This window comes from Cyanistes caeruleus, chromosome 1, assembly GCF_971803275.1.
Source record: "Cyanistes caeruleus chromosome 1, bCyaCae1.hap1.1, whole genome shotgun sequence".
NCBI lineage: Eukaryota > Metazoa > Chordata > Aves > Passeriformes > Paridae > Cyanistes > Cyanistes caeruleus.
Window position 1 is genome coordinate 90056049 of NC_141701.1, and position 12893 is coordinate 90068941.

At 45.0% G+C, this 12893-nt stretch overlaps 1 protein-coding gene across 13 annotated transcripts in view; it reads left to right on the forward strand.

The window, feature by feature from the left end:
• ATXN1 (ataxin 1) overlaps positions 1-12893 on the forward strand; it is a 474819-nt gene that overhangs the window by 249829 nt on the left and 212097 nt on the right. For 3 of the 13 annotated variants that reach the window (XM_086841778.1, XM_086841769.1, XM_086841760.1), the window contains 3 exons: positions 3459-3523; positions 10967-11096; positions 11320-11599. The gene's annotated coding sequence lies outside the window, so the exon portion shown is untranslated. Of the gene's footprint in view, positions 1-1487; positions 1625-3329; positions 3367-3458; positions 3524-10966; positions 11097-11316; positions 11600-12047; positions 12138-12542; positions 12737-12893 lie in introns of those variants that run through there. The other 10 variants (XM_086841849.1, XM_086841808.1, XM_086841784.1 and 7 more) reach the window with 8 other exon arrangements.

Sequence of the window (12893 nt, forward strand, 5' to 3'; positions counted from 1 at the left end):
CAGAGTTACATGAAACATACGATTACAAGCAGATAAGAAACATTAGCAAGTAACATACTTTTTGGAGCTTTGCTCTGCATAACAGGGTGGGTCTGGGACGTTAATTTGCAGCTTAAGACTATGGGCTAGTTTTCTTCTTTACCTCCTTTAGCAATATAGCAGGCTACACCTCTTTTTTTTTATGGCAAGCTGATCAAAGTCAATTTATTCAAGTGTAAGTTCTCTAAGATCCCTATGCTCCACTGTGTAACAGAAGGGCTTAGGTCTGGGTGTGGTGTTCTTGACCTTCTAGTCTTTTGTCTTTCCAGCCTGTTTTGCTTCCTCTGTCTGCCCAGTTTTAGCCAGAAGAGTGATCTAAAGAGACCCTGTTTGTTTTCCGTGCACATTATGATAGGCTGCCATTGTGTAACGACATACAGTATGCAGGATAAAACACCCTGCTTATTATAGTGTAGTTAAAAGGCCTGTCACTATTTCCATTTCAAATTCCTATTTTCAGGAGTTTACTACTGAGCCGTAACAAATTGCAGGCAGGAAACTTGGCAGTCACATTCCCAGCCTAAGAGCAAATGCTTTAACCAAGTTTAAATAAATAAATTAATTAATATTAATGGCATGCGCTTCCAGCATGCAAAAGAAAGGAGGTTTTGCTATTGTTTTGTTTGTTTTATCCTTGAAACAAATGATGACAATTAAGGAGGATATTTACATACCTACCACCCTTACACAAGAGATACACCAAACCATGAGAAGTGTTACCAAGTGATGGAGATGATTATCTGGTGGTCATTCCTAACTCTCCTAAAAGGAATATCAAGAAAGATGGGCTATTAATCAATGCATAAAATGTATTAATTCCTAAAGATTGGGAAGGACAGAACAGAGTTGTATATCATAAATGCTTACAGTGCTAAAAACCACAGCTTGATAACCAGGGTGGGTGAGATGAAATTCTTTGGGGTTAGCTTGAAAGGAACAAACATCAAAGGAAACAAAATAGTAACAGTGCAGAGTTGAAGAGTTTGAAGTAGAATAATTAAAAGGTGAAACAATTGAAGGGTAAATGTATTCTCAGTATATTTTAATCATCCAGGTTTTAATTATATAGCCAAACATGCAGAGTTTGATGTCTTGGAATAACTAAAAACTAAGTTTTGGTCTGTTGTGCAGATAGTAGGGATTTCAAGGTGGCAAATTACTGTTCACTGAAGATTTGAGCACTAGAGGGAATCTAAGAACTGGTGACCATAAACTACACTAATTCAATGTGCTACTAAGGGAAAGTGCCACTACAAGAGATTCAAAGGAAGCAATATACTCGAACTTAACTAATCCATTTAACATTTTGGCTAGTAAGAAGCATTAAAAATGTGAACATGTGTCAAAGGCAAATCCTCAGAAAGCAAAATACATAAGGAGTAGCAGGTTCTTCAAGAGTAAAAGGGGCTTGGTGGTTGATGGAATTTTTTCTTTTGTTTTGTTTTCAGGAAATTATAATTTTTGTAGGTTGAAATAAGAAAACACTGTTACTTCATCTTTGGAGAAAACTACCTTTTTGCCCCACCATTTGTTTGCCATTTCTTAAAAGTCAGCTGGCCTCAAAACTGCAGTCTTTTCTTAGGAGGTAACTGTTCTGAGAGATATGCCACATAATGGAGTATTTCACTGCACCATTTACTGCGGACAGCATAACCTGTGTGCCTATGCTGTAAACTGCCTGGGGAGGAAACTTGGCCTTATATAACTGACTAGAGCATCTAGTTTGAACTGGAAGGGGGTGCTGATCCACATTTAGGGATCTGAGGGATTATTAGAATATAGAATACAAAAGATTTTAGAAAACCACCCAAGGAAAAATGTTTATTTCCAGCTACAAGGAGATTTTTGTGATCTCATTGGTGAGACCTTAAATGTGTGCAAGGTTAAGATAAATGTGTCTTGGTTCAGATAAATGCTTTTGGAGGCCAGACAATGACTCCTGTACAAGTTGAGCCTTTTAGGGACAGTTGTAGAGCCTGCAAGCTCCTCTTCTGCAATTTTCAGGATGATTGCTACAAGGGACTCAAAGAAATTCTTCAACTTGGCAGTGACTCACACTGATCTAAAAGCTTCTGGGAATGTTCCTGGGAACCTCTGATACTCTGAAGAAGCTAACAAGAGACAACAGTGGTGCTAGGATGCTTTCCCAGATGATAAACTATGCAGGAATTTCTATACAGCTGATAAACTCTGCTCAGGACCCTGTGAAACATATACATTGTGTAACAAGACCTGTGTAGGCTCTCAGAAATACCCTTGGGGGCAGCAGCCACTGGTATTCAGTAGTAACAAGGTCTGTCCTCCCTGCTCCCTCCTCCCAAAGTGAATGAGTACCTGTTTGACTCAGAGCTGTATGAGGAATTGCTTGCCCTTTCCTGCCGTCCCCTGCTCCCCCCCTGCTATGCATTTTTAACCAGCAGGGGGAAACAGGAAGGGCTCAAGAATTAGAGGACTTATATATATGGGGGCAAGGTCTCTTAAATATGACTTCAGTTTGCCAGATTTGGGGTTGTATTAAGAAAAAGTATGCTTTGAGCTGTGTCTGGAGATGGATCACTTTGGAGATGAGGGAGGTGGTGGTGCCTCTATATGAACTGTCATGTTTACTGCAAAAGGAGCAGCATTCAGGGAATAGCAGGAAGAGCAAATGTAGAGGACAGAGGTGATCTTGGCTGAGACTTTCTCTGGGCTAACTTTGCATTTACCAGCAGGCAAAGGGTGTTCATCTGTGCAATTATTGCAGGATAGCTGGTGTCCTGTAAATCCACACCCTTGAATGCCTTACTAAAACATGTTCATGAGGCCATACCCTCAAGCACAAAGCTCACTTTGAATGTATGATTCAGAACCATTAAGACAACGGGACAACTTGTACACCTTAAATTAGACACAAAGTTTACACACCTAGCTGAAGATGGGCCAAATAAGGGAGAGAAATGACTTAATACCTATGTCCTAAGAAATGAGATATATCATGGAAAGGGGAGAGACAGATTAAATGGCAGGGAAACCATCTGGCAGTCCCACTTTTGTAGCATGTCATATTCTTCAGACCTATATGCATATAAGTGTGTGAAATAGTCTGAGATTGGTGGGAGATGTCTCATCAGTTCTGATTTTTACACAGCAATGGACTGGTTGACAGAGGTAGTTTATGAAATGGGAAGGGTTTTAGTCAGTCTGTGTTGCTAAACAAGTATGACAAAAATGTAGACAGAACCATGTGTTTATTTTTATTTACATTACTGCTGTTTTCTCTTGTCCTTGATATGTAGAATTGTTGCTTTTCTGAGTCCTTGGCTAAGCCTTGGGAAAGGAGAGCATACTGTATTGCTTTTATAGTAATAATACTTGTACTTTACTGTGTCACCACTGTTGCATGGAATAAAAGGACTATTTTTACTATTACTTTTCTATAGGCAGAAGAACAGAGGGAGTACAGACATCTCAGGACTAAGACCAAGACAGAGAGACTCAAAACCAGGTAAGAGTTGCAGCAGAAGCAGTGAAGACTTTGGGTTTGGTAACAAGCCTTCCAGCTTGGAAGAAGGGGGAATATGATAGAGGGCTGCAATGATCTGTGTAGCATTGAGGGTATGGGTAGGGACTGGCCATTCCCTGTCTCAGTGCAAGAGCTAGGAACACTGAATGAAGCAGGCAGGATGAGGGGATTCTTCTTGCATCAGGGACTTGGCCTGTGCAATGTGACATACCTAAAATTTACAGATGCCGATGGAGAAGACTGTACAAATCTTGGGAGATATAAATCCATTGAGGGTCTCTAAATGGGCAGAAATCACATTCTTCTCAGGGAGTTCCTTAAGATGAAAGTAGTGGGAGGCTGGAAAGTACGTGGATAAAGTAGTTATAATGCCCATGTCTCCCTAAGCATCTGCTTATGACCACTGTTTTCCTATGGCTACTGTGGTCATTTTTATATCCTCTTGCACAAAGAAGGTGATAAGACTCCCAAGACAAGAGGAAATGGCCTCAAGTTTCAGCAGGGGAGGTTAGAATTGAATATTAGAAAGATTCTTTTATAGAAAGGATTGAAAAGAATTGGAACAGATGGCCAAGGGAAGTGGTGCAGTCACTGTTCCTGGAAAGTGTTAAAAAAATGTATGGCTGTGGCACTGAGGACATGGTCTAATGGTGAACATGGTGGTGGTGCTGGCTGGGCTGACAACTTGGACTTGGTGGTCTTAAAAGCATTTTTCAACCTTAATGATTCTATGATTCTCTGAGAGTATAAACTGCGAAAACTCTATAATGAGAAATGTTCCAGATCTAGGGTCTTTTGAGTAGGAAAGCTGGTCATGAGATGGTCCTGCCCCCAAGGTGTCCACTCCACTGTCTTGGCTATGACAAAAGAGTCCATGCATGAGCAAATCTGGATAGATTCTACCACATGGATATGAGGTAGAACCTACACTTCACAAGAGTCTGAATTTTATGATCCTTGAAGACGCCCTGAGGCAGAACCCCACCCACTTTAGCAGAAGCCTAGAGATGGACTTTCAGCAGGCAGGTGTTTCTGGTTTGCCTGGTTGCCCAGGTAAGTTCCTGTTGATAAAACTTCTTTCACACTGTTGTGTTTTTCTTGTAATGGCTATGTCTCAGGGCTTCTAGAGCTTTGAATGGGCATCTTTCATTACCTTAAATATAAATAAATTGATAACATCATGTGAGGATGATATGAGAGCAGACTGAGGACAGATGAAGCTGAGTAAGACAGGCATAAATGGGAGCTCTTCTGTGGAAAAAACTGGGTAGGGTGAGAGAGAGAGACATGATATGACATCTCAGTCAACACGAGAACTTTTTTTGCCATTATAGAAAGGCCTTTGCTGAAGGGTAAAGAGAGAACATGAGGATCTGGCAGATCTCTGAGGGAAAGATGCTGCCTCTGTGCAGTAAGAAGTGAAAGTGATGCCAGTCTAGTTATAAAATGGTCTGCACAAGCTGAAATAACTGATTTAATGTAATATCCTACCTCAGGCCTCCTGTCACTTTTCCCAGGACACTTTTTTTTAAAAAAAAAATCTGGAGTTTTAGGGTTCTGTGGGCATGTACCTGTCACCTTGCAGAAGAACCATGAAAAATACCCTCTCAGCTTGTAACTGGATAAATTGAAGGTAAATGTTTATCATTCTCACTTAGGTTGTTGATCAAAGCCTTGCAGGCTGAGGAATTCCTACCCTCCCAGGCAAATACACTGTCATGCCTGTTGTCCATCTCTGCCTGGTGATTTTCCAATTCTGAGTCAAATATAAGGGGATATAGCAATTATTTTATACCGAAACTATCCCATTTAAATTTTTGCTTGATGTTTAGTAACTGTTCAAAGTCTTCATTCCTGTGCATCAGGTGACTACAAGTTTTTTGCTATATGATACCTTTTGAAAAGAAAGAAATACAGCTCTTTCCTGTATTTCAGAACAGTTACTGTCTTTCTGGTTAATACTGTTAGTTACTAGTTTTCTTTTTAAAGAAGATATAGATACAAAATAACTTTGGCCTTGAACATTAAGCAGCTTGCACTTCTCACTGTCTTGAAACCAAGGCATGAGCCCAAACTTACCTATATGGAATTAATTTGGTAAACCAGATTTCTGAATTTGCATGACAGCTTTGGGGCAAGGCCTGTGTGTATCATATTTTGTGAAGAGGTAGAGACAGTGAGAGTAGAAAACAGCTGTCATTATAAATTGTGCATTTTCTCAACAAAACATAAAGATTTTTAGCATGTGAACAAAAACAGACTTGGCAGAAGGATTGAGCACAGTGGCTCTGGAGGTCTGGTAGGTCGATTATCCATGAGGTAGGAAGGATTTGTTCAATAGACCAGAACAGCTCAGTTGGGACCATTAAAGGATTTAGGAGTTAAAAATCCATGTTTTCAATTTATATGTCTGTTTAAACAGGTAACCAGTCCATTCTAGCCCGTTCCCCTCCTCTCATAAAAACTCATGGCACTTATCAAAACTTGTATAGCATTGATCAGAGAGACTAACAGGTTTTGGAAACCACAGTGCTTTATATGTGGGTAGGCCATTTTAAGAAAGGTCAAGAGGTATTTCCCAACCCTAGGTGTTTAAAGAGTAGATGCTAATCTAATCTGTCTAGACCATAACTCCCTTAAGAGGCAGAAAAAAACCTGGTAAGTGAACTCCCAGATAAGTCTCTGTACCAGGTATGATTTAAAGGGATGGGACAACATGTGTCTCTTACAAGGGCATTCAGTCTCTGGCTGCTCCCTGCTAGCACCGAGAACTCTCTCCCAGACAGTGGCCAGCAAATTCTCTTCAATATTGGTTGAATGTTAATCCTTGTTAACAGCACTGCCTTGTCATCCCTGGAAGCAAAGCATTTCTGCAGAGCAGAGCTTCCCCTCTGCGTCCTGCTGGTGTACTTTAACCCCAAGATGAGATCATCACTTCCAGGAATAAGACAGAGTTTAGTTTCCATTTGTGCTTGGCCCTTCTGCTCACACCAGCCATATGGGTAGCTGCAGCGTCAGGGGAGATACATGGAGGCAAGGACACAGATTGGAGACCTCAGATGGCTGAGGAGCACTGGCCATAAAGAACCTAACAGGTCATAGTAGTTGTTACTTCATAGGTGCCTAGACCAGTTAAGCGCCCTTAGAGAAGGGCAGAGCACTTTTATTTTCCACTGGGTGCCATATCTTATGGGGCTAACTGTGGCTGTGGTCCATGATGTGGTCACTGGTAGGTTAACTGGTCTTCCCTTCTTCAGAGCAGTGACCTGTAACTGACTGACCTCTTATTCAAAAGACTAAATTGAACTTGATTTTGAGATTTTAGAAGAGTCCTCATTTTTCTTAATTCCCCAATGAATTGCTTTGCCCAGTTTCAAAAAAGCAACAACAAAAAGACTCATCTAATTTGAGATATCCATCTGAGGACCTATTGTTACTTAAAATGAACTTGATTGCTTCTTTTAAAAAATCAAGATGATGATAAGGTAAACATTTTTTAACCCAAATATCCTTATCCTATTAACTAAACTGTAAGGCATGACAAATAATGATTTCTTCATCACCCTACAACCCTTACCTAGCCACAGTGTAATAAAATAAAAAATTTAACCACAGCCTTTCCTTTGAATGCACTTGCAATGGACCACCATTTTAGACTATAAGATTTTTCTCTTTGAGTCACAGTGTAGTACTACATACTTGCTTAGTTTTCATGAATGCTTTGCCCTCCTTTCACTAAATGTTAATTTGCATGAGATATTTGTGGCTTTAAAGAGACAGCATTGGCTCTCTGTGTCTACCAATCTAATTTCCTTGTATCTGAAGACAATCACAGAGTTCTGGAGAACATCATCAACAGCTCTGTTTTGACAGGGGATACACTCATTTCTAAGTGAATGCACAAAAATTAAAGACATTAGTCATATTTTGTTACATTCACGCAAGTGGCACCTAAAGAATATGGTCCAAACACATTATTGTTCAGATCATTTACATTTTTAACTTTCCTGAGGAAAGCATACCTTCATTAGCTAGCTGTAAATCATATTATTCTCATTTATTAAAGCTGTAAAAATACCTTAAATCAGCTGCATATGTCTGAAATAATAACAAAAATTAAGTGCATTAGCAAAAATTATCTGAATGTGAGAGAGCTATAAATAGACAGGAGGTGAATTGGACAGTCGACGGATTCTGAGTTGGATTAAAAACATCTTACTTAAGCCAAAAACATGGCAACCAATATTTTCTGTTATAAAAATATTTGAGATTAATTTAGTTTCATGAAAGCTGTCAGAAGCTGAAATGAATAGCAGAAATTCTCTGTTTATTTACAAGCCAATGCTATACCTGAAGAGTAAAGCGAGGCACCTCATGAGCAGTGACAGCAAGCCTTTGATTGTATTCAAAAATCCTTTTTGCTGGTGGGTAAGAATGACCTGTATGTTCATGTTCTCTGGGAGTAACCTCTGCCTTGATAACGCTTGTCATTTGAGCAAATGGTATGACAGGTCTGTGAGGTGGATTACTACTGTCCACTAGAGGCTGTAATGAGACCAACAATGTCATTTTATGACAGATTGAAGACGTGAACTCTAACGATCAATAATTGTGAGATTACTTTTAACACTCAATACACTGTCAATCACTGCATTTCCCTGAATGCTAGTGTTAAAAAAGAAAAAAAAAATACAACTTATTATGCTTCCTATTCTCTTATTTTTATAAGTACTGTTAATTGTATAAAACATGCTGTATAGATGGCACATTACAACTACTGAATTGGAAAACAGTTTCTTCTAGACAGTGTGCATCTTGCATGCCAAATTGTTTAGCATCTTTTGGTCAGAACTATATTCTCCTGGGAGTCCTATCAGTTTCAGCACATCACCAGCAGTAAATGAAAACACTTGGGTCTATGTGAGTTCTTGTGTCCCACTCACTTGCCTTCATCAGCACCTCGATGTTTTGTGGAATCCTTTGTGCAGGGAATATACTGAGGCCCAGTACAGGCCCTTGGCAGGGGAACTACTGAGGCACAAGGACGTCTTGTGACATGGTTGCATATCCTGTGTGTTAGGCCATGTTTGTAGAGGCATAGTCCCCTCATGCCTTGTCTGTAAATGCAACCAACACGTATCAAGTCAGAATGGAGGTGAGAGTGGCTTATGAACCTGATGTGGCTGGTGGCAGTTGTGGCACTTCCCAGAGCCATGGGTTAAGTGCCTGCTGGCTCAGGAAAGCACTATTGCTTTAACTTACAATGCACTTATATTGTGGGGGTCTCTTTTCTACGCTGAAGCAGAAACACAAAGAAAGATGTAAAACCGTAGAGTATACAGTGGCAAAAAATGAAGGTCCTGAGGCAAACACTATAGTCACAGAGTGGAGGAACACACAAGCCTCTTACATGAGCCTGCTGCAGAAGGGAAAGTTGCCCAAAGCTTGCTTCAGCATGAATGTGGCTTCTCTTTCTCTGCGTGTGCCACACCTCTTGGCAAGGTGAATGTTTGAGAAGGAAAGATTCCTTTCTCCTGAGGTAACACTCTGTACTACTGGAATAAAAAAGGTGGCAGACAGAATGCCTTGTACTCTGAATTGAACCTTGATGATGGGTTTTCAGTTTCTCCAGGGCTTTCACTTGATTTTCAGTAATCTCCAGTCTTTGTCTCTTTCCCTTGGTTCCTTTTATTAAATCAATGAACCTTACATTAGCTGGGTGAATACAATTTCGCTGTCTGCTTTGCTGCTGTAGATTCACTCTCTTGTAGTACTGAGTGGCATGTTTGTCCAGATATCTTGGCCTGTTGCAGCTTCTGTCTCCAGATAACTGCTAGAACAGAAAAGCACATTGATTTTCATAGCGAACCCGAACTAAAGATACAGGAAGTGCTGTGGTAAAGGATCCTTATGTTTCCTAAAGCTAGTCTGTATTACAGTATCAACTCTTAAATCCAGAACGCTGCAGCTTACAATCTTATTACTACGTTCTTTAGCAATTACAGTAATCCAGTACAGTCCTGTATAGAAGGGACTCCTTTGCTGATCTGCATAATGGCAGGCTGAGTCCTAGGGTATTTTGCATCTAGACTCTAATGCTAGATTTAATTTGCAGCTAAAACCTAATGCTAATATAAAACGGACACATGGGAGGTAAACCTGCTAGAAACCCGGTACCTTGGAGCTTATTGTCATGGCAAATTGGTACAAGCTGCAATAAAGAGCTTGATCTGGATGGCCATATTACATCTCAGGCCTTTCTGAGGCCTGGGACCCCACAGCGTCCAGCTCCTTGGAGCTGGCGTGTAACAGCCTTTGGTATTTATGCAACATTTTTTTGCAATGTCCTTGGGGTGGGGAGAGGCCTCTGTGTTCTACTTCTCTTCCTGATGCCAAAGCAGAGAGTGAATGGCTTCTTATGGACCACTGTGGGGTTGCATGCAAACATAGCATCCCACTATCCTTTGGCTGCATTCATCCTAGTCATTGCTTTCATAATTAGTTTTATTTCTTTAAGTTATACCTAGCTTGGTAAGTTGATTTTTGGGGGTGGGGGGAGGTTGTTTGTTTGGTTTTAAAAATTTTTTTAATGTGAAGATCAGACTGAGACAGTCCAGAAAGGAAGATACTTTCTCTGGTCTCTGTTTTGCATCTGTGCTTGTTACTTGCCCATCACTGAAGTTTATGGCACTTGCAGACACCTGTGTTGAGGGAAGTAAGAGGGTAACACACTGACACTGGAGTGCCAGGGGAGTGTAAGTTGCCATAGTTGGTGGGGACCTGGGGGTGAAGTTCAGGAAAGGCTCACAGTGGTCTGCAGACAACTGGGAGAGATGCAAAAGGATCTTTGATGAAACCAATGCTGAGGAATCCAGAGGGAGTTAGTACCCAAACATGCGTGGTTCAGCCCTGCCTGTCTTGTAGTTCAGTGACGGTATGAGTCAGAGTCTCTTTGGTCTGAATGAAGTGGAAGGTACTTTCTACAAAGCAACTCAAGCATATGCCAAGGATCCGGATAAATAAAACTAATTCAGAAAAAGGGAGTGGGATGCAGGCTCTTGCTCTAAATCACTTCACAGTTCGCCACAGCAAAATGCAATATGGCATCTTAAATAAAATCACCCTCTCCTGACTCTCGCAGAGGCTGCTTCAGAGCATTCCCTGGTTTCCAGCACAGTTTTATTTCCTCCCTTAGAGAGACAGAGCAGCCTTGACTGAGCAACCGATTTTCATGCATCCTTTAAACCAGCATTCCCTGCCATTTCTGAAGGACAGCACACGTCGCTAGCTGTCTGTTTCTTCCCCCTTAAACAATATAGGTTTGGGGTTGGGTTGGGTTTTTTTTTTTCCTTTTTTTTTTTTTTTCCTTTTTTTTTTTTTTTTTTCTTTTTCCCCTCCCCATCTCATTTCTTTCCGCCTGCAAAGTGATTTGAGAGCCCCGCGACGCAGCCTGCTACAGGAACGGGGACTTCTCTGGAACACTGGCGTGCGCAGGGATTAATCCCGCCGTAGAGAGCCAGCCTGGCCTTTGAAGTGTTACAAGGGAAAGGAGGAGGTAAGTGTCGAGGCGAGCCCCCAGCCCCCCTCCCCGCCCCCGGGCAGCGTGCGGCGGCCCGCAAAGGGTTAAAGGCCGCCTTGGCCCGGCGGTGCCGTGCGTATGCAATAATCTGTGTGGCTCTCTTGGCCGACTGCCAGAGTGTTGCCTTGCCTCCTCCTCCTCCTCCCTTCTCTCCCCCCCTCCCTCCCCCCCCACCCCCCCCGCCTTTTGCATGAAGTAGGATCCTTGAGCTGTTGCAGAGGCAGCCAACTGCTCCATATTTGGCTTCTATTACCCATTTACATACTGGAGAGCGGAGAGGGAGCGAGCGCTGTACCGCAGACATCATTTCTACTACAGTGGTGGAGACATCCCGGACCTGTGTCACTGCAGGGGGAAGGAAAAAAGCCAAACAAACAAAAAGCAGACCCAAGCCCCGTGATCAGCTAGGAAGACATTTGTGTGCGAGTCTCTCTCTGACCCCCCACCCCCGCCAACCCCACCTCCACTGACACTTTACAGTAAGTGGCTTTTTTTTCCTCCTCTGCTTTCTGCCTCCCCCCCACCCGCCTCCGGCTTCTTCCCTTGTTTAGACTGCAAACCGCCGGCAATTTCCAGCGGGAAAAACACGGGGCTGAGGGGGCAGGGGAGCGCGCTGCCCACCCCGCCGCGGGGCTGCAGCGGCCGCCCCCGGCCCGCCACGGCCCGGCCCGGCCCGCAGGCGCTGCCGCCGCGGGCCCGGCCCTGAGGGGAGAGGGAGACAAGCAGGGAGGGAGAGGGAAGCAGGGAAGGAGAGGGGGGCGGCCGCGAAATGGCCGAGGACGCCGCGCAGGGAACGGAGCGGGGATGCGGGACACGGGAGGAAGCGGGGGGCCGGGGCGGACCCGCGGCGGGAGCCGCTCGTACAGCCCTGCCTGCCCCCCCCGCTCCGCTCCGCTCCTTCCTCCTTCTTCTTCAGCACCCCCTCCCGCTTCCCCCCGGCCCGGGCGGGGTGTGGGTGGCCGCGGGGACGGTGGACATTTTGCGAGCCGCGGCTGTCCCCGGTGCGGCGGCCTCGGGGTGTGTGAGACTGCGCGTGTGTGCGGGGGGGCGGTGTGCGGTGCCGCTGTGTGCGTGTGTGTGTGTGTGTGTAGTGTGTGTGTGTAGTGTGTGTGTATGTGTGTGTGTGGTGTGTGTGTGTGAGCGTGGGGGCTCCGGTGCGTGCGAGTGTGTGTGCGGTGCCGGTGCGTGTGTGCTGGGGGGGGGCGGTGTGCGGTGGTGCGGTGCCGGGTGTGTGTGTGTGTGTGTGTGTGTGAGTGTGTGTGTGTGTGTGTGGGCTGCCGTGCGGTGCCGTGTGTGTGTGTGTGTGTGTGTGTGCGGGGGTGCGGTGCCGGTGCGGTGCCGGCTGTGTGCGTGCGCGGCCGGCGCGGTGCGGGGGGGCCGTGCGGGGCGCGTACGCCGGGCGGACCCGGCGGGGCGCAGCGCGGGGCCGGTCGCCGGCAGGGCCGGTCGCCGCCACCGCACGGCGTATGTAGTACGGGGCTGGGCGGCTGCCGGAGGGTGAATGAAGCGAGGAGGAGGCGGCGGCGGCGGGGGAGGCGGCGCTGGCGCTGGGATGTGCCCGGCAGCAGCCCCGCTCCGCTTCACTCAGGGCCCAGGCCGGCTGCAGACGCCACCCGGTACTGCCGGGAGGGACGGGGCGGGAGGGGTGGGGGAAGGGGGGCGCCGGGGCGCCGCCGCCCCGCTGCCCGCCTGCGGCTGTGGGGTCCGGCCGGCGGCTTCCCGAGGGGAAGCGGGGCCGGGGTTCCCCGCCGCCGCCGCCGCCGCCGCCGCCCC